Consider the following 24738-nt stretch of genomic DNA (forward strand, 5'->3'; position numbering starts at 1 on the left):
GCTTTATTCATAACAGCCCCAAACTGGAAAAACTACAGATGTCCTTCAACAAATCAATAGTTACAAAAACTGTGGTACATTCATGCCATAGAACACTACTTAGCAATAAAAAGAAATAAATGTGCCCTGGCCAGTGTGAGTGTGTCTCAATTGGTTGAGCTTCCTCCCATGCACCCAGAGGTCACAGGTTCCATTCCCAGTCAGATAACATGCCCAGGTTGAGTCTGGATCCCCAGTGGGGTGGGTGCAGGAGGCAGCAGATAATCTCTCTTTCTCTCTCTCCCTCCCTCCCTCCCTCCCTCCCTCCCTCCCGCCCTCCCTCTCCCTTCCCCTTTCTCTAAAAATCAATTAAAACATATTTTAAAAATAAAAGAAGCAAACCCACAACCATGTGGATAAATATCAAATAAATTAAGTGAAGGAGCCCAGACTCAAAAAGATGCTTACTATGCAATTCCATTTATACAGCATTCTTGGAATGACAAAATTATGGAAATGGAGAACAGATTAGAGGTTGTCTGGGTCAGGGAGAGGGGAATGTGTGGAGTGATGTGGGTGTAACTAGAAAAATATAAAAGGTGACAATGAGGGATCCTTATGGTGATGAAAATGCTCTGAATCTATGTCAATGTCAATAGCCTAGCTGTGATCTTATGCTATCATTTAAAAAAAATATTATCATTGGAGAAACTGGGTACAGGATACATGGGATCTCTGTCCTATTTCTTACAACTGCATTTAAATCTACAAAATAAAAAAATTAATTGTAGTCCAGCCAGGCGTGGCTCAGTGGTTGAGCATCGGCCTAGGATTCAGGAGATCATGGTTTGATTCCCGGTCAGGCCACATGCCCGGGTTGCAGGCTTGATCCCCAGTCAGGGACGTGAAGGAGGCAGCCAATCAATGACTCTATCACTGATGTTTCCATCTCTCTCTCTCTCTCTCTCTCCTTTCCTCTCTCTGAAATCAATAAAGATATATTAAAAAAAATTAAAAACGGATATTTTATTCAGTTATTAGGAAACTTGCAGTTATTGGAAAAACTTTGGCTTTATGAATCTACTTTTATTACAATTAATTTTTTATTTTTTTTAAATATATCTTTATTGATTTCAGAGAGAGGAAAGGAGAGGAAGAGACAGAGAGAGAAACATCAATGATGAGAGAGTCATTGATCAAGCCCACAACTCCCGGGCATGTGCCCTGACTGGGAATTGAACCCCCATTGCCTGGATCCCAGGTCGAAGCTCAACCGCTGAGCCACGCCCGGCAGGGCCCATATCTTGACTGTTGTAAATAATGCTATCTATCTCTCCCTCTCCCTTCCTCTCTCTGAAATCAATAAAGATATTGTCTCTTTCGTGTTTTTAAAATATATCTTTATTGACTTCAGAGAGAGGAAAGGAGAGGGAGAGAGAGAGAGAAACATCAATGATGAGAGATTGATCGGCTGCCTCCTGTACATCCCCGACTGGGGATGGAGCCCGCAACCCGGGCACGTGCCCTGACTGGGAATCGAACCACGATCGCCTGGATCCTAGGTCGATGCTCAACCGCTGAGCCACGCCCGGCTAGGCAACAATTTTTTTTAAATAAATCTTTATTGATTTCAGAGAGAGGAAGGAAGAGGGAGAGAGAGAAATAGAAACATCAATGATGAGAGCGTCGTCATTGATAAGCTGCCTCCGGCACGCCCCCGACTGGGTATCGAGCCCACAACCCAAGAATGTGCCCTGACTGGGAATCGAACAGCAATCTCGTGGATCCTAGGTCAATGCTCAACTGCTGAGCCACGCCTGGCCAGGCTGTTTTTAATTTTTAAGAATTAATCAAACTTAAAAAAAATTTAAAGTGGAATCCCTAGTCACCCTTGCTACACTTTGAGTGTTCAATAGCCACATGCAGCTAGTGCCTGGAGCATCCACAGAGTGACTCTAGACCCTCTTTCTGGGCTCTAACGGTTAAACTACTGCCACATTTGAGCCATTAGATAGGAAAATGGCCACACAATACTCCCAGGAAGCATACTTCATACAAAGAAGCACACATTTCCAGCCTAAAACCTCTGCAATTCCAGAAAAGGTAGTGAAAGCTTCACAGTATTAAAAATTAACCAATTGTGACAAACTGCTTATAGGAGGCATTGTTCCTCAGCCAGCTAACAAGATGTTGCCTCCCAGATAAGATGTACATTTCCTCCTTAAACTCCCTTATTTAAAAAGAATGAATAAAATAAATAATAGAATATTGTTTCAGATTACAGCTCTTCCCACCAACCCCTATATCTTCATGAACAATGGCATTTAGTATGATGAGTGGTGATGGTGATATTCACAATAGAGAAGCTAACGTTATGCTCAGAAGGCTCCTCTCGTTGACAAGCTGACAAGTGGAATTGAACGATATAATGAAATTGTGGCTCCTCCAGGCACTGGTCGCCTGCCACGCAGAAGGGCCACAGGAGACAGGTGGGAACTGTTAGCAGGAGCGCTGGAAGGAGTGTGCAGGGTTCGAGGGTTCCGATCACCGTCCGTGGTGACCTCTGTGGTTAGGTTCTCCATGAAATAATGGTTGGGGTGGGGGGAGGCTGGCACAGCTTAGCTTCAGTGCTACTTACACATATGTTCCCAATTGGTGGGGACTTGGGGAAAGCATGCTCTTTGTGAATGGACAGCAACTGGATCACAGTGGGAGAATGTCACAAGAACACTTTTCTAAAGGGATTGCTGTGGCTTAGCTGCTCTGGAAAGAAGTCAACAGCCAGCCCCCCAGTCTCGCACTCCAGCCCCCGCCCCTGGAGCCTCCGCCTGCTGGCCTCCTGGGCCTGGCTTCGCTCACAAGGGAGCACTCGCTTCTTGCCGAGCGCGCCTGGAGCAGCCCTGCCCAGGCGTAGGTGCTCCCTCTGCCAGGCACCTGTCCCATCTCCCTTCCGCCACTCGGGTCTCGGCCTTCCTTTGAAGTCCAGGTAAAGCCTCCTCTCCTGGGGGGTCCAACACAGTTGTAAACGACCTTGACTTCTGCCGGGTTCCCAGAGCTAATAATAAGGGCATTTGCCTTTCACTGGGTGACTGTGTGCTCCCAGGTCTGTGCCTGACATTTTCACACCCCTCGACTGAATCCTCACAAACCTCCTGGGCATGAATTATTAGAGCCATTTTACAGACAACTGAGGACGGGAGCTGTGGAGTCTAGCTAAGCTCCCATACTGGGTAACAATCCAAACCAGTATTCAAACTAAATACATTGCTTCTGTCTCCAAACCTTTGCTGTGATCCCTGTACTATTCTATGAACTCTACTGAAAGAACACAGTCATTTAATCAAATCACATTTTTGAAACCGTATTACCAACCAATAAATCACTGTATTAAAATCTTAAAAATGTTCTTATGACTATGTGGAAGCATAAAAAGAAGTAAGTATATCTCTTTATCTTATTTTACAATATTTTCCAAATTTTTTGAAAATTTTTCTAAAGTTTAGAATTTTGGTTTTTTAATTTAGTATTTTAATCTAAACTAAACTAAAATGTATTTATAATGAATTTTTGTTATATTTAAGAATAAATTGTTGGGTTTTACTTTTATTTATTATTTTTTTCCTCTTTATTGAATTTATTGGGTTGACACTGCTTAACAAAATCATACAGGTTTCAGGCACACGATTCCACAACACAGTCTGCACACTGCACTGAGTGTCCACTACCCCAAGTCAAGTCTCCTTCCATTTATCCCCCCATGCCCTCCTCCACCTCTCCCAATCCCCCTACCCCGCCGTCACCACACTGCTGTCCTTGTCGAGTTTTTTCTCTTTTCTTTTTTTTCTCTTTTGCTCAGCCCCCCCCCCCAGTCCCCAATACCCCCCCCAGCTGTCAGTCTGCTCTCTCTCTATGAGTCTGTCTCTATTTTGCTTGTTAGTTCATTTTGTTTATCAGATTCCTCATACGAGTGAAAGCATATGGTACTTAAAATCATTGGTTTTTAAAAGAGAGAACTGAAGACTTACTTTCTCAGCTCACAGCAGCATAAATCTATGTCTAAAGATGCTGAAAAAGATTAGAGTTCTTGACTGCAAAATGGGAAGAATCTACTCCAAAGAAAGTTAAAATGCAAATAAGACAAAAAGTATCTTTCCCTCAGCACCATAGAAAATAATTTCTCTTATCGCATCTTACACAACAGAACCTTTGGAAATATATTTATAATTGTGCAAGCCAAGGCCCAGCATTGATTTTGAATCCCAATGCTCAGAATCTAAAGAAAAAGGAATTGGATATTCCTTTTTGATGAGACCTTCAAAAGTTAAAATGATTTTGTGCAACTTTCAAACTAGAAATGAAAAAGCCATGGAAGCATCTTATAGAGGAAGACATCATATGGCATTAGCTGGAGAAGGGCCCATGCTATCTGAGGGGCTACTGAAGGCTGCACGATTGACAGAGCGTAAGGGAGGTCATGGTAACAAACAGTTTGAGAATCAGGAAGCTACACTTCAGCTGAACCCTAGGTTCCACTTGGTGGTCTGTTTCCCACATCAGAATTTGCCATTTCCAAACGAAATATTGTCCCTCTGACCTTCAGAAGATGACATTAGCCCCCTAGGTTGACTTGAAGGCCAACCCATCAAATCTGTACTTCCATGTCCTGCCTCCTTTCCAATCACGTAAGCCAGCTGTTCACAGGACCTCCTCTCCTCTCCCCTCCTCCTGGCTACAGTTGGCAGTCCTTTCCCTCCTGTTCTCTCAAAGGTACATTTCTCTCTTCCAATTTCTTCCCCAAATTGGTCCCATCCCTGCTGATAATTAAGTTATTCTGAGAGAGAAAGAGAGAGAGAGGGAGAGAGAGAGGGAACACAGAGCGACTTCTTTCAGCTTCAGTGTTGTCTCAAGTTAACATTCTACTTTATCTTTGTTTTTGTTTCCTTTCTGGTTAAGAGCAGTGGATACATACTACATGTCCACAATCTCTCATCCACAATAAAGTGCAGCTTTACAGCTAAAGTGCATAAAGCTGTAAAGACACAGAACATTATTTTCCAACTCATTTGAGGGCAAAACCTGATCTAATTTGGCAGTAAATTCTTTTAAAAACTGATAGTTGAGCGAATGGTCTTATATTTTGCTGAGGCAACATCACTATGATTGATTATAGTGTGCTGGGGAGGCTATATAACAAAGTATGTGAGCACTGTATTACATTATTAAAACAACTGTATTTTGAAAAGCATCTGGCCCCATGTACTTTGGGTAAAAGATTGTAAACCTACACTATCTTTCATATCAATCTCAATATTGAGGAGCAATATTTAGAAGCAAAGTATTTATACTGTATCTTTGATGAATGCAGGGGCCGATATGAAACACCAGTGGTTTCCGTCTTAAGCTTGTCTACAGGACTGCGGCCTCTTTCATGCTACAGAACTACATTAAGGTGCATTAACATGTCTAGACACTCTTCACATGCCATTTAATATTCTCAAAGAATGGATGCTGGTTTAAATATCAAGCATTGTCTTAAGGAAATAAACCTTGATGATTCCCACAAGAATCAAACAACAGATATAAAGACAAAAATAACTACAGCCTCGCTCCCTGCCAGGAGCCTTGTAGAGCAGTTTTCATGGAAAGGCGTGTGCAACGGGGAGTGGGTTTCACATTCAGATGTCAATGTTTGTCTGATTTACCAAGAATATGCCCTGACATTGGAACCGAGGTCAAAAACTGCAGCTTTATAAAAGATGTAGTTGGAGAGACATGGTGACAGTTGACATTTATCAAAACTGTCTCCTGAAGTCTACTGGATTCTATATTCTTATATACCCCAAAACTCTCATGTTTATTGTTATTCTTTGACTTTAGAAAATAAAAATACATTTTTACTATTAGCTGGTTAGGAAAGCTCTCAGGGTCTCCTTTATGTGAACAGTCTTGGGAAGGGAAGCAACAATGGAGGTGAGTTTGCAGGCTCTGAGGTCAGGCTGGCTGGGCTAGAATCCTCTCTGTGACTTTGAGGCATGGCTGAACCTCTCTGAGCCTCTGTGTCCTCAGAGATTAGATCACAAAGGGTTCCTATGAGGATCCCAAGTAAAGCATTTAGCAATATGTCTGACACACAGTAGGCATTCAACAAATGTTAGTAGCAGGATATGAACATTCAGTTTTTCATTATACAAATTTAATTGTTTTGTTTTACCATTCACTGCTGCACTAGATGAAGGAAACACAAATATTTCCATTTCTCTTCATCTCCTGGGAGGTTTTGATGATTAAGCCTTCCCTGCTCTCAAGAAACGGGGAGCTAATTTTTGCGTGGCATTAGTTCAGTTTCTAAAATTTATAGGTCATCCAAGTCTACTTTTGAAAGAAAAAGAGAGTGCTGGTGTTTAGGGAAGAAATAAAGAATCTCAGAGAACCAGGAGGCAAAGAGTTTCCTGAGATTAGAAAGAGACTCTTTAATGTAGGACTAATGGTACAGGAATGATTTTTGTAATAAGGACTCAGCTCCTATAACACTCACTGCACCCTTCAAGGAATTAAATACGGTTTGTCACAGGAGAATAAAGCTCATGTGGAATTTCATATCAGATATGGTATGTCAGGGAAGGTGGGTTCAGAAGTTCTTGAGGTGTCCATCCTCACCAGTGGATGGACACCTCATCCATAGCACCAAAGCACCAGGAAGCTGCAGACACAATGGATGTCTCAGTAGTAACCTCTGTGGACACAAGTGATTACCAGAGAAGTTCCAATATTATGACAAGCCACCGGGAGGAAGGAGTCCCCAAGTTTAACCAAGTTGAAATTTCCCAAAAGTCCATCAGAGTAAATCAAAGTGAAAAATTATATTGATTCATAGCAATAAATAAAAGCCACATTTCTTAGATACCTGGTGCTTCACAAGAGACTGGCATTCTCCACTTTAGTTATCATTAGTATGACCGTGTGCCCAGATGTGTGATAGACGCTGGGTGCACAACACTGAGCAAAAGATGTGGTCACTGCTCCCTGGGACTTTATAGTTTAATAAGGGAGATATACACTTTAAAATCAGTTTTAATATGTGGTAGTGTTATGAGGCAGGAAGTATGAGATAAAAGTAGATTCAACCAAACAGAACCAAGCCGTGGGGTCAAGGAAGGCCTCTACGAGGACATGGGGGATGTGAGGAGGAGTGAGGCAGGAGAACAGCATGTGTAAGCTCCAGGGACGTGGAGAGGGAGGATGGTGTAGTTAAGGAAATAAAAGACGCCTAGTTGGCCTAGAGCATAAAACCAAGGGAAACATGCTTGAATGAGCTTTGAGGGAGGCAGAGGACTGATCACCAGGGCCAATCTGACTCTGGTGAACTGGCCAGGGCAGTTCACAGCTGAGTCAGCACAGCCCTTGTAGTTATGACCATGAAGATCAAGCAACACTCTAAGGGAGCAGATGAAGAAAAGGCCAATGCTGAGCAGCCTGGACGGGAAGTTCAAAAGGGGACCAGAGGAGCTTGGAGCAAAGCATGAGAGAACTAGATGTGGTGTCAATGCATGTGTACCTGTGTGGTATCAGTGTGCAACTGATAAATTAATGAGGACATTAAATGGAAATTAATTAGGGAATATAATCTACCTCTTCCTTACTGTATATAGAATAGGATATTGTTATGCACTAAATGTTTGCGTCTGCCCAAAATTCATGTGTTGAGGCCCTAACCCTCCCTCAGTGTAATAGTATTGACAAGTGGGGCCTTTGAGAGGTAATTAGGGTTAGATGAGGTCATAAGGGTGGGGTCATCATGATGGGATTAATGCACTTAGAAGAAACCAAGGAGTGCTCTCTCTCTCTCTCTCCCCTCCCCTCCTTCTCTCTCTTTCTCCAGAACCCCCACCTCCCACTCTCCTGTCATGTGAAGGCATAGCCAGAAGGCAGCCATCTTCTACTCAGGAATAGGGCCCTCACCAGTACCCGAATAAACATGCCTGCACCCTGATCTCAGACTTCCCAGCCTCCGGAACTATGAGAAAGAAATACCTGTTGTTTAAACCACCCAGACTCTGGGCATTTTTTATAGCAGCCTGAGCTGACTAAGGCATTTAAATTTTTATGGACCAAATAAAAGTGCTCCAGGGCTGACAATGCTAGAAAACTCTGAGGGAACGGCTTTAAGCAAGCAGGCATTGCTTGAGCAGTGTGGGAAAGCGGCAGGGAGAACTGTCAGTCCCGGCCTGCAGGTGAGGAAGCATGTCTTCAGTAGGCAATGGGCCCAGCTGCATGCATGTTCAGCAGCACCAAGGAAAGGGCCCAGATCACACCAGTGCCCAATCACAAGACCATTCACAACACATCTAGTCAGCAACATAATTTGCAGCCACACTAAACTGTGCTGATAGAAACCACGACCATGCAAATAGTTGCAGACATCAGAAGGTTGAGCACAGGGCTTGAATCCTGGTTTGTATGCACCCTAGCTGTGCTGCCCTGGATGAGTTACTGGCTTCTTTGAACTTCACTTTTCTCACTAAGAAAACAGAGGAAATAATTTCTTTAAGGCTCTGTTGCTGGCAGAAACCCCGTCAACTGGTGCAAGCAAAATAAGATGATTTTCTTTTAAGGATGAGGGTGATGATATGGAACCTGCTTACCAGATGAGTGGTCAGGTCTCCCAGGTATGGGAAACAGAAACCATGTGGAAAACAATTACTCTCTCTGTGGCTGTGATTTCCTACCTCTGCTTTCCCAACATGAGCGTGATGGACCGTGGCTCTCCATGACCACAGGTTAACAGTTATCAGCAGAGACTAACTAGTTTCTGTGAACCTTAATTCCTAATTCCCAGGAGAGCCCCTGGGTGGCCCAGCTCTGTGCCAGGGGCATCAAGTCAAATACAGAAGCCTGGCCCCTAAAGCCCTCCTTGAGGGAAGTGGGGAGTGGGCTGGCAGGAATCTTAAAGATGGGACTGTGGAAAGACAGGCACCCCAAAAGGGAATTCTCTACAGGGAAATCTCACAAAAGGTTGTGTTTAGGATCCATTGAATTGCTATATGTAGAGTAGCAAGCACATAAAATAATCAATTTGTTATAACCTAGCCCCTTACTGAACCCTCACAAAGAACTTAGTGAATATTCATTTCATGCAGGGTTATCCTGACTAAAATGAATCTATCTGAATGGCTATAGCATTTGATCTGTGAATTCTTCTCTGCATGGGCATTTCTTAGGAAAGTCTATACCCCAGGAAGTTTAGATCCCATTATTATATTTGGAAATAATACAATTCGCTTTACAATCAAAAAGAATTATTTATGAGAAGTAGGAGATAGGCCTATGTTTCCCGGAATCCCTATGCATTCTGTTAAATGTGCAAATGAAAGCAGAATGCCCATCAGTCATCACTTAGGTGGAGTGAACACTGGGAGATGGAGACACCAGCATGTGGTGTTAGAAAGCTGTAGTATCCTACACTTCTCAACTGTCATTAAGAGGACTTTGAATTTGGTTCTCCAATGTGCAGTCATTACCCAAATGCCACATGAATACTGAATTTACTGAATAAAAAGATACTCTGAATAACAAGTTGTATTCAGACAGAAAAGACTTGTATGTGCAGGCTCCTCTTCCTATGAACCTTCCCTTCAAGAGTTAAACAAAACCATTGACTTCTAGAGAGACACATGTTTGATTGACCTGAATGGATGCCCCTTCTCATAGGTTCTCCTCAAAGGACCTTGTTACCAAAGATGACCAAGTACACGGTGGTCTTAACTAGCTATATTTTTAAAAATGGTTCCTAGGAGACATTTATCCATTGGTAATGAAGATGGTTGCAGGCAGATTCAGCTCTGGAATGTCCTTGGAGATGGCAGTGGGCAGAGCGGCTGGACCTCAGTGCAGGAGCCTGGCTGCTTGGGGCAAGTCCTCTCTGAGCCATCTTTCGCATAAAGAGCTAACTAACCCTTAGGTGAGCCTTACAGCTGAGCTGGAAGACAATTACGTAAACTGCTCTGACCCTCCAACTCTGGACCACTCTAGGGTGAAATCTTTCAGAAAAAGTAGTTCCATAAACTCAGTTTCACCACTTATCAGTTACTAAAGCCCCATGGCACTTGTTATACTTGAATTAAACAATGGTTTAAAAAAATGAGTTTCCAAAATGATTATTACGAAAACCATACCATTTGTTTTATCTGTCACTTCTCCTGGTTAAGGATGGGGTTGTTGGTAAAATGTTGTGAATAAGATTGTTTATGCTAAATTCAACCCATTACTTAATGAGGGTCCTTATTCCAAGTATTTTTTAGATGCACAGGTGATCAAGGTACAGTCTCTCCATTCGATGAATGCATAATGAAGTTGACATAAAAAAAACGTAAACCTTTCAGTAAACAACAGTGAGCTCAGCAATGGATGAAAATGTCAGCGATACACAGAAAAGACTTGGGATGTGATTTCTGAAGCAGAAAGGTAGGAAAGGCTGCGGTTCATAGAGGAGGCTCTATGCAGTAGGAGAAGTAGTTGGGTCTGAAAGGATGGGGGGATTCAAAGAAAGGAGCCCGTGGTGCTGCACAAGCAAACACAAGTGGGGCAGCAAAATTCTTGGAGGAAACACCAGGAAACACCACGTGCCACAGCTGGGAAGACAGAGGAGGTTCCTGTAAGGCAGCAGTTTTCAGCTGAGGCTGATTTTAACCCTCAGGGGGCATTTTGTTCCCTTTTCATTTTTTTAATTTAAATCTTACTTTTCAATTACAGTGTACAACCAATACTATTTTGTAGTAGTTTCAGGAATATAGCATAGTGGCTAGACAGTCATATACTTTACAAAGTGGTCACTCCCCTGATATTTCAAGTACCCACCTGGCACCATACAGTTATTACAATGTCATTGACTATATTCCCTATGCTGTACTTTACACCCCCATGAAAATTCTGTGACTACCAATCTGTAGTTCTTAATCCCTTCACCTTTTCCACCAAGTCCCCCAACTCCCCCTCTCCTTTGTCAACCATCATCGGTCTGTTCTCTGTATCTATGAGTCTGTTTCTCTTTTGTTTGTTCATTTATTTTGTTCAGTAGATTCCACATATAAGTGAAATCATATGGTATTTGTCTTTCTCTGACTGGCTTATTTCACATATCATAATACCCTCTAGGTCCATCCATGCTGTGGAAAATGGTAAGATTTCATTCTTTTTTCTGGCTGAGTAGTGTTCCATTGTGTAAATGTACCACAGCTTTTTTATTCACTCATCTGTTGATAGGCACTTGGGTTGCTTCCATATCTTGGCTATTACAAATAATGCTGCAATAAAGAAAGAGGTGAATATGTTCTTTCAAATTAGTGTTTTAGGTTTCTTCAAATATATACCCAGAAGTGCAATCACTGGTCATAAGGCAGTTCCATTTTTAATTTTTTGAGGAACCTCCATACTGCTTTCCACAGTGGCTGCACAAATCTGTATTCCCAACAATAGTGCAAAAGGGTTCCCTTTTCTCCACACCCTCATCAATACTTGTTGTTTGTTGATTTATTGATGATAGCCATTCTTACAGGTGTAAGGTGATATCTCATTGGCATTTTAATATTCATTTCTCTGCTTCAGGGGGCATTTTCAATTATTATACCTGGAAAGGGAGTACTACTGCATCTATCTAGAGATACAGGTCAGAGGTGCTGCTGAACATCCTAGAATGTACAGAACAGCACCTCCCACAACTAAATTATCCAACCCAAAATGTCAAAAGTGCTGAGGCCTAGAAACCTTTCTACAAGGAGAACTTAAAAATGATTTTAAGTAGCTCACTAAAGTTGCCTTCTTTATACCAACCAAGAGAAAAATCAATGTGGGGGAACTGTTTAGAAAACAAATAGTGTATAATCTGCTTCTAAATTTAGGGGCAAAGCCTCCTTATAGAGGTCCTCATATGCAGACTGACTAGGGTAAGGCCACAGGTTCGATCCACTGCATGGTCAAAATCCCATTTTTAAGTGATAAGATCTACCGCAGGCCCCATTTCCTACTATTGGTCTCAAGGGGAACCAGGTCAGAGAATGTAAATAGTTCAGCATTACTATTAGAAAAATGAATCAAAGTACAAGTTCTACTAATGAAAGACTAATAGCATCACCTTGATGATAATGTTAATCATGATAATGATAAAAACTACGATGTTAATTACTTTCTCAGAAGTCATTCTTTGCCACTCTCTATAACATAGCCTCTTCCTGTCACTCTCATCTCACTATATTTTTTCATAGCATGTACCCATTTATAATTAGCAGGAATTAGGAAGACAGATAATTAATAGAGGTGTCAATTCTTATTGACTGCCCGGCCCACTAGAATGCAAGCTCTGTGAAAGGTAGGCACTTAAATCTGTTTTCTGCTGTATGTATTTCTCGACCTAGGAAGTGTTCCAACTGGGCTTTGTAAAGTAGGTGCTCATTAAATACCTATTGAATGTCTATATGACAGTTACTAACATTCATACAGTGTATGCTATTACAAAGCATTTCCATTCCTTTATTTGAGAAATAATATGTATTGACACTGTGACCAAGATCTGAGCCTGCCCCTTACATGCACACCTTACAGGCCAGCAAGAGTGGCAAGCAATAGAAAATGTAATTATAACCAAGTGTGAGTATTCCATACAAAATGTTGAGAGTCAGCTGGAAGAGCACAGCAGAGGCCCCTAACAATGGCAGGAAGGTAGATATAACTGTTCTTTCTATTTCATCAGTGAGAAAACAGCAGACCAGAGAACCTAACAGATTTGTGCCAAGTCATGTAGTTGATAAGTGAAAATAAGATTCTTGTAAATATATGCTCACCCCTTAAATATGAAGATTAGCAGGGGTTACTGATTTGAAGTACATCCATAACTGAAGTAGGAGCCCTATCTTCACTCTGTTCATATCGTCCACCTCTGCTGGTGGGAGGGTGTCTGTGCATGGCTCTGTATCTGACTGGGGCGTACTCCACGACTCCTCAAATCAAAATGCGCTGAGATGACCTGCTATTAGCAGTTTGCCAGCATTGCACAGTCACACGTCCTCAAGCAGAGGCATGGGGAGGATGAGAGGGGTGGAGAGGGGGTGGAGAAGAGAAAGTCACCCAATTTTCTCCCAAGTTACACAAGAGAATTGGGGTTGGGAAATCAGAGGCATTTTATCACCCTGACATGACTAAAAGACAATTTCAGAAGCAGTCAAACACAGAACAAATTGCTGAGTTCACCAGTAAAGATGGTATTGTTTTATGCAACATCAATAACTGCACTTATTTTTTCAGAAAACATTTATTAAATGTCAACAATGTGCCAGACATTAAGCTAGTCCTCATTTGGAGACTGGGGGTCCAGTGGGGATCTGGAATCTAGAGGTCAGAGGCCAGATATGCTGCTAAACAACTTACAATGCACAAAACAGCCCCACAACACAGAATTTTCTGGTTCAAAGTGTCAGTAGTGCCAAGTTTGGGAAATCCTGGTGTAGACTCAAATACCAAAAGAAAGAATCCCTGCCCTCAAGGACTCACGGCATGCAAATAATGACATCCCAACATGATCAGCCCCGTAGTTGACAATATCTAAGATGCAGCAGGAGCGCAAGGAATGCAGTACCTGTGTCCCCACTCCTGAGAGTCACGGAGGAAAGCATCGTTCTCTACCCTTACTCTCTGATAATTAACATCATTTCTATGTCATAATTAATCTGGATTTTTAATGCTGGTGCCAGATATCACATCAAAGACTTAAGGAGTTTACTGCCAATGATTTTTAACTTACTCTTTTCCTTCCTATCTGCAGAAAAACCAAAACAACCCACATGGCATTTTCAGTGTAGAGACTGTCAGAAGCATTTTTATGTCAACATTTAAAGAACAGACCAAACTGATGTTTCAAATAACAGATTACATTGTAGTTTGTACATGAATTTGGAACAAAGGACTTTAGTTAAAAAATGAAAGCATGAAAGGAGACCACTTTAAGGTCATTTAATCTCCACTGGTTAACAATAGGTAAAATTGATGAACTATCACTATCTCCTTCATAAACAATGATATTTTTATTATGAATCTCCTCGTTTATGTAAAACAAAATGTTCTATGAGCTGTGATGTCCATGCAAATAGAAGGGTTTTTATTAGTCTCTTATAAAAAATCAGAGTTCTATCTTATAACATTAGAAACACACACACACACACACTCATCAGAGAAATAAACCACATCAAACAAAAAAACATAGTCAATAGTCTGAAAAAACTTACTTCCATCTGCTTAACTAAAGAAATACACCAAGCACTTTGTGTTGTTTATTAAGCAGGTCATAAGTTCAGTTTCATTAACAGCTAATGAAACATTTTACAAAATGACATCTGAAAACATAATGTACCCTTTGGGCTGAATGATTTTGTTTATAGTATCCCCTTAGCTAATTTCCTTCTCAATTTTTAAACTTTTCTTCACAAAAGGGCTTCTTAAAATAATTTGTTTCTACATGTTTGATTCGCTGTCTGCCAAAGGACATTAAGATGCACTTCTACCCACTCCTCTGTTACTACATCATTTAACAAGGCTTAACTCCAGAGAAATAGAAGGTTTGGAAATAGATAAAGTGCAGATCAAAATTTTGGTCACATTGTATTTTCTTGATCCAGTCCAAAGTAGGATACAGTCTTTTTCTGATAATACAAGGGTTATTCATGCCTTTGCTAATAGAATGGATTAGATATGAAACCATTAAATCTTATTGCCTTAACCTCATATAAAATTTATCTGGATATATGGATCCTCCAAGTAATTGTTGCTAAAACCAAGTCAACTAATATCAATCATGCTCAGAAAAGTAGTCCACATATCATTTAATATTCTAGAATGAATATTTGTTTCACAGATATTAAGAGAATTAATGATAACATCCATTGACCTGGAAGGAAAGTGGTTTTTAGGTGGTTCACAGTCAAATAAAAAGATTTTTGGCCTAATCATTTGGAGTTCTTCATCCAAGGTTTTCACTGGCAATATGATTCCTATAGAAACATCACTGTTGGTATTTGCCTTAATTCCTGCTTTGTTATGTGACCACTAACATGGTACAAGAGTGTACCATGACTGTATTTGTTATCTCACAATGCTGTACTTTTGCCACAATTAATGGCCCAAGTGTTGAATGTAAGGTCTGACCAGGTCATAAATTTCATTTATCTTTCACTGATGTATATTTTACAAGCTATCTTCCATGAACTTGAACTTTCTTTGTGAACTATTTATTCCCTGATATGGAACTATATTAGACTAGGCAACACTGATGTTTTCCAGAAAGCACCTGCCTCCATTTCTCCATTAGGCAGTCATCTATTGGATGGTAATGTGATTCAAATCCACAGGAAACTTTTAATTTCTGAAATGCTTCACAGTATAATTTAAACATCCCTGTAATAACTGGCATGCATTTTAGTCATCTATATTTTCTCAGATGTAATTTAAACTGCCCACAAAGTCTCCCCGTAATGTGACAAATGTCTGATTTAACTACTGCCTGTTTTCACCATGTGAATACTTACCCTCTTGGACTGAGACAGCCTGCACATTTACAGTCAGGAGTGAATGTCTGTCTGCATGCCAATTTTCACTATCCGTCATATGAATAATGTGACATAGAAAAATTTTAAAGTTACCCTAATAGATTTAAATGTAATACCTTTGAAACTAACAGGACACTAACATTAATCTGCTTGTCATCTACACAGCTAGGAAGAAAGTGTTTTGTACAATTGTGATTTGAGTAAAATTTACATTTTTTTATATGGAAAATTTTCTTTACATTGTTTATATTCCAGCCTTTGAAATCACTGTTTTCATAAAGCCCATGAGTGCTGGTTCAAAAATATTCAAATCCATAAGATAAAAGAATATGTTGTAACTATGTAGCTATAGGGAACACTGAAAACTAAGTGATGCAGATTGCGAAATGTAAAATGGTCAACAAACATGAAATGAGACATGTACACTATTCAATTAATTCATATTTGTTTAATTGGTATTAAGCAGCATTGAGATAAACATTTAATTACTAAGTTACCCCCTCTTATTTCTGAAAGGATTTGGGAGACTCGGCTGTTTTCTCTTCAGCGCTGATGCTGGAGGATGGGTGCAGAGCAGAGCAGGGACTCGCAATTCACACAAGCAGTGCGAGGGTCACGGGGGGCGATCTTCACCTGCTTCACACAGATGAGGCCCCGTCACAATCAAGTGTGCCTGCTTCTCACACCCCTCCTACACTTAGTCCTTAAAATGACTCAGATGGGAATTCCGTTTGCACATTTTTTGAGGTAGTTCTTGCTACTTTAATATTTAAAAGTATGAAACTGGCTCTCCATTTAATATCATTAGGTCCGGTCTTCTTAATAATTTTTAAAAGATGGAAAATTATGATTTATCGTAAATGTGTACATATCACACACATAAATATATGCACACACACATAAAATCTCAAATGAGTTCTCTCTACACTCTGATAACACCCAAAGCTATGTAATTTGGTCAATACTTTATTGGATTCAATTATAAGGTAGAGACAAAAATGAAATCTTTAGAAGGTGAAACTTAAGTTAATAATATAATGTGACTGTGCTATTTAAAATATATACAAAAGAATCTAGAAAAATAGCTTTTCTTCCTCTTCTCTGTATTAAAAAAAAAAAAAGCCTAGCTTGTGGGCTCTTTTTTCTCTACAATAGAAGACAAATTAATTGGCTAACTTTAAATTCATGAAACTTGGCAACTGAAGAAGTAATTATGACACGGAGTAGACAACAACATCAGAATACAATTACTTCTCTTAAGATATCTTAGTTTCTTCCTACAGTAAGGCCAACACATGCTTTCTTGTCTCCAAGCATTCTAACATCTCACAGCTGAACTGATGTGAAAAGTCACAAAGTGCCAGGCCACCATAGTAAAGGATGGGCAGTTTCCCTGATGGCAAAGCAGAGCTATTGCCCTAGGGAAAGAAGATAGCAGATGACATTTTTTGCATCATACACTCCATCCCTTTTCCTTAGGGGATTCAAACATCAAACAACAGACATGCTTTGGCAGGCTTCAGATTCTTTCACCTCCACCAACTGACTGGCTCATAAACATTTGTTGGCTCAAGAGAAAAGTTATTGGCAAAATAAATTGGTTAAGTACTGAAATAACATTTTCTTTTAAAAGTGTGAGAACAGGTCACCACGAGGGTGACAGGGGTTTTCCTGATTTCACTCCTCTTCACAGTAAGAACAATGAACAACTTCTCAAAGATGAGACACCACTGAGAGCATCACCCAGGGTGAGGCTGAAGCACCCCATTGCACTGCAAAGACCAAGAAAGACTGCATTCCAAGGGTAAGAGAAGCCAGGGCCTACAGGTTGACGGCACTGTCCCTCCCCAGACCAAAGCAGCACCACAAGGAGAGGTTTCCCTGAGTCTCTGGTTCCTCCAGTGGGAAAAGAGAACTCAGGAGGAACAACCAGCCCCCCCCCCAGAATTGTGGGTAGTTCTGTAGGAGCCCTTACTCTGATCTTACACCAATGGGATTAAAGGAATGCACTGGGGGCTCAACCACTTGAAATCGACTACGATGGAGAAGTGAGGAGGGGCTGCAATAACCAGCACACAGAACTTGGCAGATCAAGTTCATACCTGCAGTGTCCAAGAAGTAATCCCAACCAGTAACTTTCCTCATCTGCAGAACCAAGCTGGGGGCACACTCTGACAAGGGAACTCATTGGGGCACAGATCTGCCTGACTTGGATCCTCAAAGGAGGAGTTTTGCTGACCCTAATGCCAACTTTGTCCACACTCAGGCAAGGGAGATGTGGCATAGCACCACCCTCTGTGGAGAGTATCTTTTGGCTCCATCTGACAAGAAGAACTGGCAACAACTCCTGGAAGTTCTGTGGGCCAGCAGCACTTGATAATTTGCAGAGGAAACTGGGTGGCCCTGTTCAGTTGGGGAACTTGGGGTACAGGTCAGCTTGAGTTAAGACAACAAAGAGATGTACTTGGCTTTGGACCTGCTTTTTCACTTATGCCTCAGCAGGAAATCTAATTCATCATCAAAACATAGCCCTGCTCATTGCTGAATACAGCCTCATGATTCCCAACCAGGAAACTGAAACAGAGCATTCAGGAATCTGCACAGCCCATTAAACAGCCTTACTACAGTAGCATTTGAACTAAGAACACCATGGCTTCCATTATCTGCAGAGCAGCAGTGCTGGCCTTGCCTGACCAGAGAATTCAGTGCACACTCTTGCTTAATTAGGGTCCCCCAACATTGAGCTGTACAGTCCATGGGTCCAATCCTGATGTCCTACCAAGGAAGAGAAGCCAATTCATAGCCCCATCCACAACTGAATATAATATCCAGTTCCAACCATTTAGTAAGCCTGACCAGAGAATCCAGGCATCCTTGGAGGCCAACCTATAGCCTCACTTTAGTAGGAAACCAAGTCAGCAGTCCTATCCAACTGTTTTCAACCAGTGGCACACAACCCCAATCCCTATCTTCACAGCTCAAACAGTTGCTTTGCCTCAAAATTGACCATAATAGCAGGCCCACCTGCCCAAGAACATTACCAGCAGAAACACTCAGAACCCAAGTTTGTCAAAACAAGCCTTAGAAAATTTAAGAAGATTAAAATCAAACCAAATATCCTCTCTGACCACAATGGTATGAAACTAGAAATCAAAGAAAACTAGAAAATTCACAAACACATAGAAATTTTTAAAAACTCTCTGAGCAACCAATGAATCCAAGAAAAAATTTAAGAGGATAGAAGAAAATTTGTTGAGACAGACAAAAATGGAAAGAGTAACAGTACTTGTGAGATGCAACCAAAGCAGTTCTAAGAGAGAAGTTCATAGCAATTAACACATATTCAGAAGCAAGAAAGATTCCAAATAAACAACCTAACTCTACACCTTAAGGAATTAAAAGACAACAAGGTTAGCAGAAGAAAAAAAATAATAATAATTAGAGCAGAAAATTTAAAAAATAGAGAACATAAAGACAATAAAAATGATTAATTAAACTAAAAGTTGGTTCTTTGAAATTATAAACAAACTTGACAAACCTTTAGCTAGACTAACCAAGGAAAACAGGGAAAATAATCAACAAAATTATAAACATAAATGGGGTAAGTACAATGAATACCACAGAAATTCAAAGGAGCTTAAGAGGCTACTATGTACAACTATATGCCAACAAACTGAACCCAGAAAAAAATAGAAAAAATTCCTAGAAACAAATCACTTATCAAGACTGAAACAGGAAGAAAAAGAAAATCTAAATATATCAATTATAGTAAATATACTGATTCAGTAATCTAAACTCCCCAACAAAGAAAAACTCAGAATGAGATGGCCTCACTGGTGAATTTGATCAAACATTTAAATACAAATTAACACCAATCATTCTCAAAGTCGTCCAAAAACTGAATAGGAGGGAACACCCCCAAACTCATTTTATGAAGTCAGTATTATCCTAATACCAAAAACCAGGAAAGGTTGCTACTAGAAAAGAAAACTAGAGGCCAATATCTCCGAAAATATATAGATATAAAAATTCTCAGTAAAATACTAGCAAACCAAATTCAGTAGCACATTAAAAAGATCATCTGCTGTGATCAAGTGGAATTTATCCCTGAAATGCAAGGATGGTTCAACATGATACAGAATATTAATATAATGATAGAAAAGAATAATATGAACATCTCAATTGATAGAGAAAAATCATTTGACAAAATTCAACATTCATCCATGATAAAAAACTCCTAACAAATTACACATAGAAGGAACATATCTCAGCATGAAGGGTGGCCACTTTTCCCATTCCTAGTCAACATAGTACCAGAAGTCCTAGCTAGAGCATTCAGACAAGTAAAAGAAATCATAGGTATCAGAATTGGAAAGAAAGAAGTAAAATTGTCTCTATTTGTAGACTGTATGATTGTATATAGGGAAAATCCTAAAGATTCAACCAAAAAACTTAGATTTAATCAATAAATTTGATAAAATTGCAGGATATAAAATTAACATAAAAAATCAGCAGCATTTTTTATACGCTAAGAACAAATTTTCTGCAAAAGAAATTGATCCCATTTATATTGCATCTAAAACACATAAAAATACTTAAATTTAACTAAGGAGGTGAATGATCACTATTCTAAAAATTATAAGACATTGAATCTGTTGGTTCATTGAAATCCTATCAAGAATCCAATGGCAATTTTTACAGGGGGAAAAAAATCACTCCTAAAATATGTATGGAACCACAAAAGACCCTGAATAGTCAAAGAAATCCTTAGAAAAAAGAACAAAACAGGAAGCACCACACTTCAATTTCAAGCTAAAAAGGTATAGTCATCAAAAGAGCATGGCACTGCCACAAAAAGACAAATTGAGGAATGAAATAGAATTGCAAGCCCAGAAAGAAATCCAAGTATATGCAGTTAACTAACATTTGACAAGGCAACAAAGAATAACTTAATGGAGAAAAGACAATCTTTTCAATAAATGACCCTAGGATAATTGCATATTCACAAACAAAAGTGAAACTGCAACCATATCTTATACCACTCAAAAATATTAACTCAAAATGGATTAAAGAATTAAATGTAAGAACTGAAACCATGAAAATTCTAGAATAAAACATAGTAATATAGCTCATTGGCATGTGTCTTAATAATGATTTTTTTTTAAAATATAACACATAAAGCACAAGCAACGAAATTAAAAATAAACAAGTAGGACTACATCAAACTAAAAAGATTTTGCACAGCAAAGGAAACCAGCAACAAAACGGAAACCTATAAAACTGTCAAAAATATTTGCAAACCATATATCTGATAAGGGGTTAATATTCAAAATATATGAAGAACTCATACAACTCAATAGCAAAAATAAAAATAACAACAAATAAGCCCAATTTTGAAAATGAGTAAAGGATCTGAATAGACATATCTCCAAAGAAGATACACAAAAGGCCAACATGAAAAGATGTTCGGCATCACTAGTTATTAGAGAAATGCAAATTAAGGCCACAATGAGAAATCTCCTCGTGCCTTTTATAATGGCCATCATCAAATATGTAATTTTCCCTGAGAAGTGAAGTAAAGTATCCTGTTCTTTTGTATTTTACTGACTTTTTTTCAATCCATGATGGGGGCACATTGATAGATTATAATAACGTTCACCAAGCCCTAAATAAGTAATTGTTTTCTTAAAAAAAATAATGTGATTTTTAGAATAAAAGAGCTATAGTGTGTCTTCCAGAATAATGAGTGTTTTGAGTGTGTGTGTGTATAAATGTGCATGTTTCTAATTTTACACAAAGCCATCTCTGAATTCTCATCATAATGACATTTTTTCTTTTGAATGATGACAAAAATAATTTCCTACAAAATTATCAATTAATGTTGGCTTTTCAGAAACTTTTTATCTTTGCACAATCAAGACACTAATGCAGAGTTGTAACGGCAACTGAGCGCACAGTTACTTTCAGGAGGCAGACTGAGGGGGGCGGGGAAAGGCATTGCTTTGGCATCAGTGGAAGAGAATGGACAGGTTATAGCTTTGCGACTAGAACTCATTGTATCTCTACGATACTTTCCGTAACAAGAAGCAATACGCGGCCTTGCAGATCCCTGAGCTCGCACGTGCCGACGGCACTCCTGGGGGGCTCCTGCCCCAGGTTTTGGAAGCTTGAACCCTTACTCTTCCTGACTCCCTCTCTTTGGGAATAGCTCAGCTGCTGTAAGAGCAGGTCACAGTTTAGCTGCACAGTGGAGCCAGGGGAGGGGAACACGCAGAAAACTCCAGAGCGAGAATGAACATGGATGGAGGAGCGCAGTGTGGGAGAATACGAAACTGATCCAACGGCACCATGAGGCACACAGGCACGGGAAACCCAGCTTCACCATGGCGACGGATGCCTCTGGTGACCCATGAAGAATTCAGGCAGGTGTAGAATGGCCTTCAAAACCAGAGCACAGGACGGGGGAAATGTTCCGAGAACCTCCCTCTGCTGAGATCCTCCCATCTGAGGACTGCAGAGAGAAAGGCTATGTAACTCCTGTGAAGGACCAGGGTCAGTGTGGTTCTTGTCGAGCTTTTAGTGCAGCTGGTGCCCTTGAAGGATAGATGTTCCAGAAAACTGGCAAACTTGTTTCTGGGAGTCAGAAGAACCTGGTGGACTGCTTTCAGGCTCAAGGCAGTGAGGGCTGCAATGGTGGCCTGATGGATAATGCCTTCCAGTGTGCTGAGGAGAACAAAGGCCTGGACTCAGAGGAATCCTACATATATCATGCAAGAGATGAATCCTGCAAAAACAAACCTGAGTTTTCTGCTGCCAATGGCACTGGCTTCGTGGACATCATAAGCAGGAGATGACCTTAGGAAAGCAGTGGCAAGTGTGGGCCCATCTCTGCTGCTATAAATGTGAGCTTCAGGTCTTTCCAGTTTTATAAAAAAGGCATTTATTATGAACCAGAATGCAGCAGCGGAGACCGTGGCTATGGCTTTGAAGGAGCAGGGTTGAAAAAAAATAAGTATTGGATTGTTAAGAAAAGCTGAGGTACAACTTGGGGCACAAGTGGCTACATAAAAATGGCCAAAGACTGGAACAATCACTTTGGAATCGCCACCAGGCCAGCTATCCTAGTGTGTGAGAGTATGGCGATTAGGAGAGATGTGATTAAGAACAGAATATCCAGAGGAGAAATTTTACCTTATAACTGACCAGACCTTATTGTGTAGGATAAAACACTTGAATCAACTGAAGATCTAAGTTGTGATTTGAATTGTGTGACATTTTACAGTGGCAAAATATTACCACTTCTTTAATTATTTGTGCAAAGAGTTTTATATGATTGACTTGTGTAATAACTTCTAAATTTTGATGTTTTAAAAGGATGTCTGTACCCCTATGTTCATTGCAGCATTATTTACAATAGCTAAGATTGGGAAGCAGCCCAAGTGTCCATCAGTAGATGAGTGGATAAAAAGTTGTGGTACATTTACACAATGAAATACTATGCAGCTATAAAAAGGAAAAAAAATTGAGACAGCATGGATGGACCTGGAGAACATTATGCTAAGTGAAATAAACCAGTCAGAAAAAGACAAGTGCTATACGATCTCAGTCATATGTGGAATTTAATGAACAAACTGAACTACCAAGTAAAACAGAGACAGACTCATAGATAGAGAGCAGGCCGAGAGCCCTGGGGAGGGGGGTGTTGGAGGAGGGGTGGAAGATTAAGCAAAAAATAAAAAAGAGAGAAAGAACTCATGGACTTAGACAACAGTGTGGTGACTGCAGGGCTGGAGGGGGATGGGTGGAGGTGGAAGAGGGCATAGAAGGGATAAATGGCGATGGGGAAAAACAAAATAAAATAAAATTTAAAATAAAATAAAACTTAATTTCAAAGTAAAAAAAGTAATATAGCCTAGAAATTAAAGTGCTGTAAGGTCAGATAAATGTCAGATTAAAAATCTTAGTTGTACCACATGCATTGTTTAACTATGGACATGTCACTGCACTGCTTTGTAACTCTCCCCTGTGTATTAGGTGGAACTGGTGATGTCAAGTTCAGAATTAGCTGTGATGACTGATGAGCTGATGAACGCAAAGGCAGCCCTAACACAGAGTGGGTACATGGTGAATAGGTAAATAGGTGCGTACAAGAATGTTTCCAGGTGAAGGTCATCTGAAGAGGGCAGTTTAAAGAAATTCATGTGAAAGTGAGAGCCTTTTCAGTTCTACAGAGAAAGGGACACTTTCATTTAATGATTTTGCATTTCAGTGGCTATCATGACAAGCCTTATATTTCTGCTTTATATCTAATAGATCATTGGTCGTTGACTTCAAGAATTTGAACAACTTTTCTCTTATTATACCCCTATTATCTTTTTAGTACACTCTTTAATTTCTTTTAAAGACAAGAAAACACAGTAAGCTGCTTCCCCTCTCCCCTCTAAGCACTTAATCAGGCCATTTCTCATTCCTGGAATGTCCTCCCCACTTTCTTTAGCAAAACCTTCAACCTCCCTCATTCAAGATTTTTCTAAAGGAGCATGACTCCAAGACAATCAAATTATATCTCTGAGTTCTGTATGCTAAGCATTTATAAGAAGCAGCATATGGTCGCTTCCATTCCATCAACATAGAAAAACTGCATCTAGTTCAATTCTTCCCATTAGGCAGATCACCATATAGTTGTTAAGTGACTTACAAATCAGTAAGTGAAGATATTTCCTAGTGAAAAATCTTAAAGATTTGACAAGTTTATAAGGTAACTACAGTCAACTAGATAAAAGAGTGAGTTAGTACATGGAGGGTTAACTTACTCAGACACTGTGAATAAAGGTCAACGACTTCAACAAGAATTGACACCCCTGCTATTGGTTTGTGTTTCCCATCCACTAAAAAAAGAGCCATTACCTACTTACCTTTTATCTTCTAACTGAAATCTAGATAATATAAGAAATAAGAAAAAAAAAAACTGAGCATAAAATGGAAAGTTAATATAATGCAGAGAAATGTAATTTTTAAAGAAGTGGAAATTGTGGGGGAAAGTATTAAGGCAAAAGAGAGGGGAATAAAGAAGAAATAGGAACAATGATACGGAGTCAAATATATATAAACTAAGGCAGGAAACAGAAAATAAAAAATGCTAGAGAGAGATGGACAATGCTATTTCACAATA

General features: G+C 39.9%; 1 protein-coding gene and 1 pseudogene across 1 annotated transcript in view; one reads left to right on the top strand and one right to left on the bottom strand.

Moving 5' to 3' along the window:
* THSD7B (thrombospondin type 1 domain containing 7B) overlaps nucleotides 1-24738 on the bottom strand; it is a 630654-nt gene that overhangs the window by 519105 nt on the left and 86811 nt on the right. The window lies entirely within an intron of this gene.
* Nucleotides 6643-22698, top strand: LOC107531136 (procathepsin L-like; annotated as a pseudogene).

Source organism: Miniopterus natalensis, chromosome 8 (assembly GCF_054644295.1).
Source record: "Miniopterus natalensis isolate mMinNat1 chromosome 8, mMinNat1.hap1, whole genome shotgun sequence".
Classification (NCBI taxonomy): Eukaryota; Metazoa; Chordata; class Mammalia; order Chiroptera; family Miniopteridae; genus Miniopterus; species Miniopterus natalensis.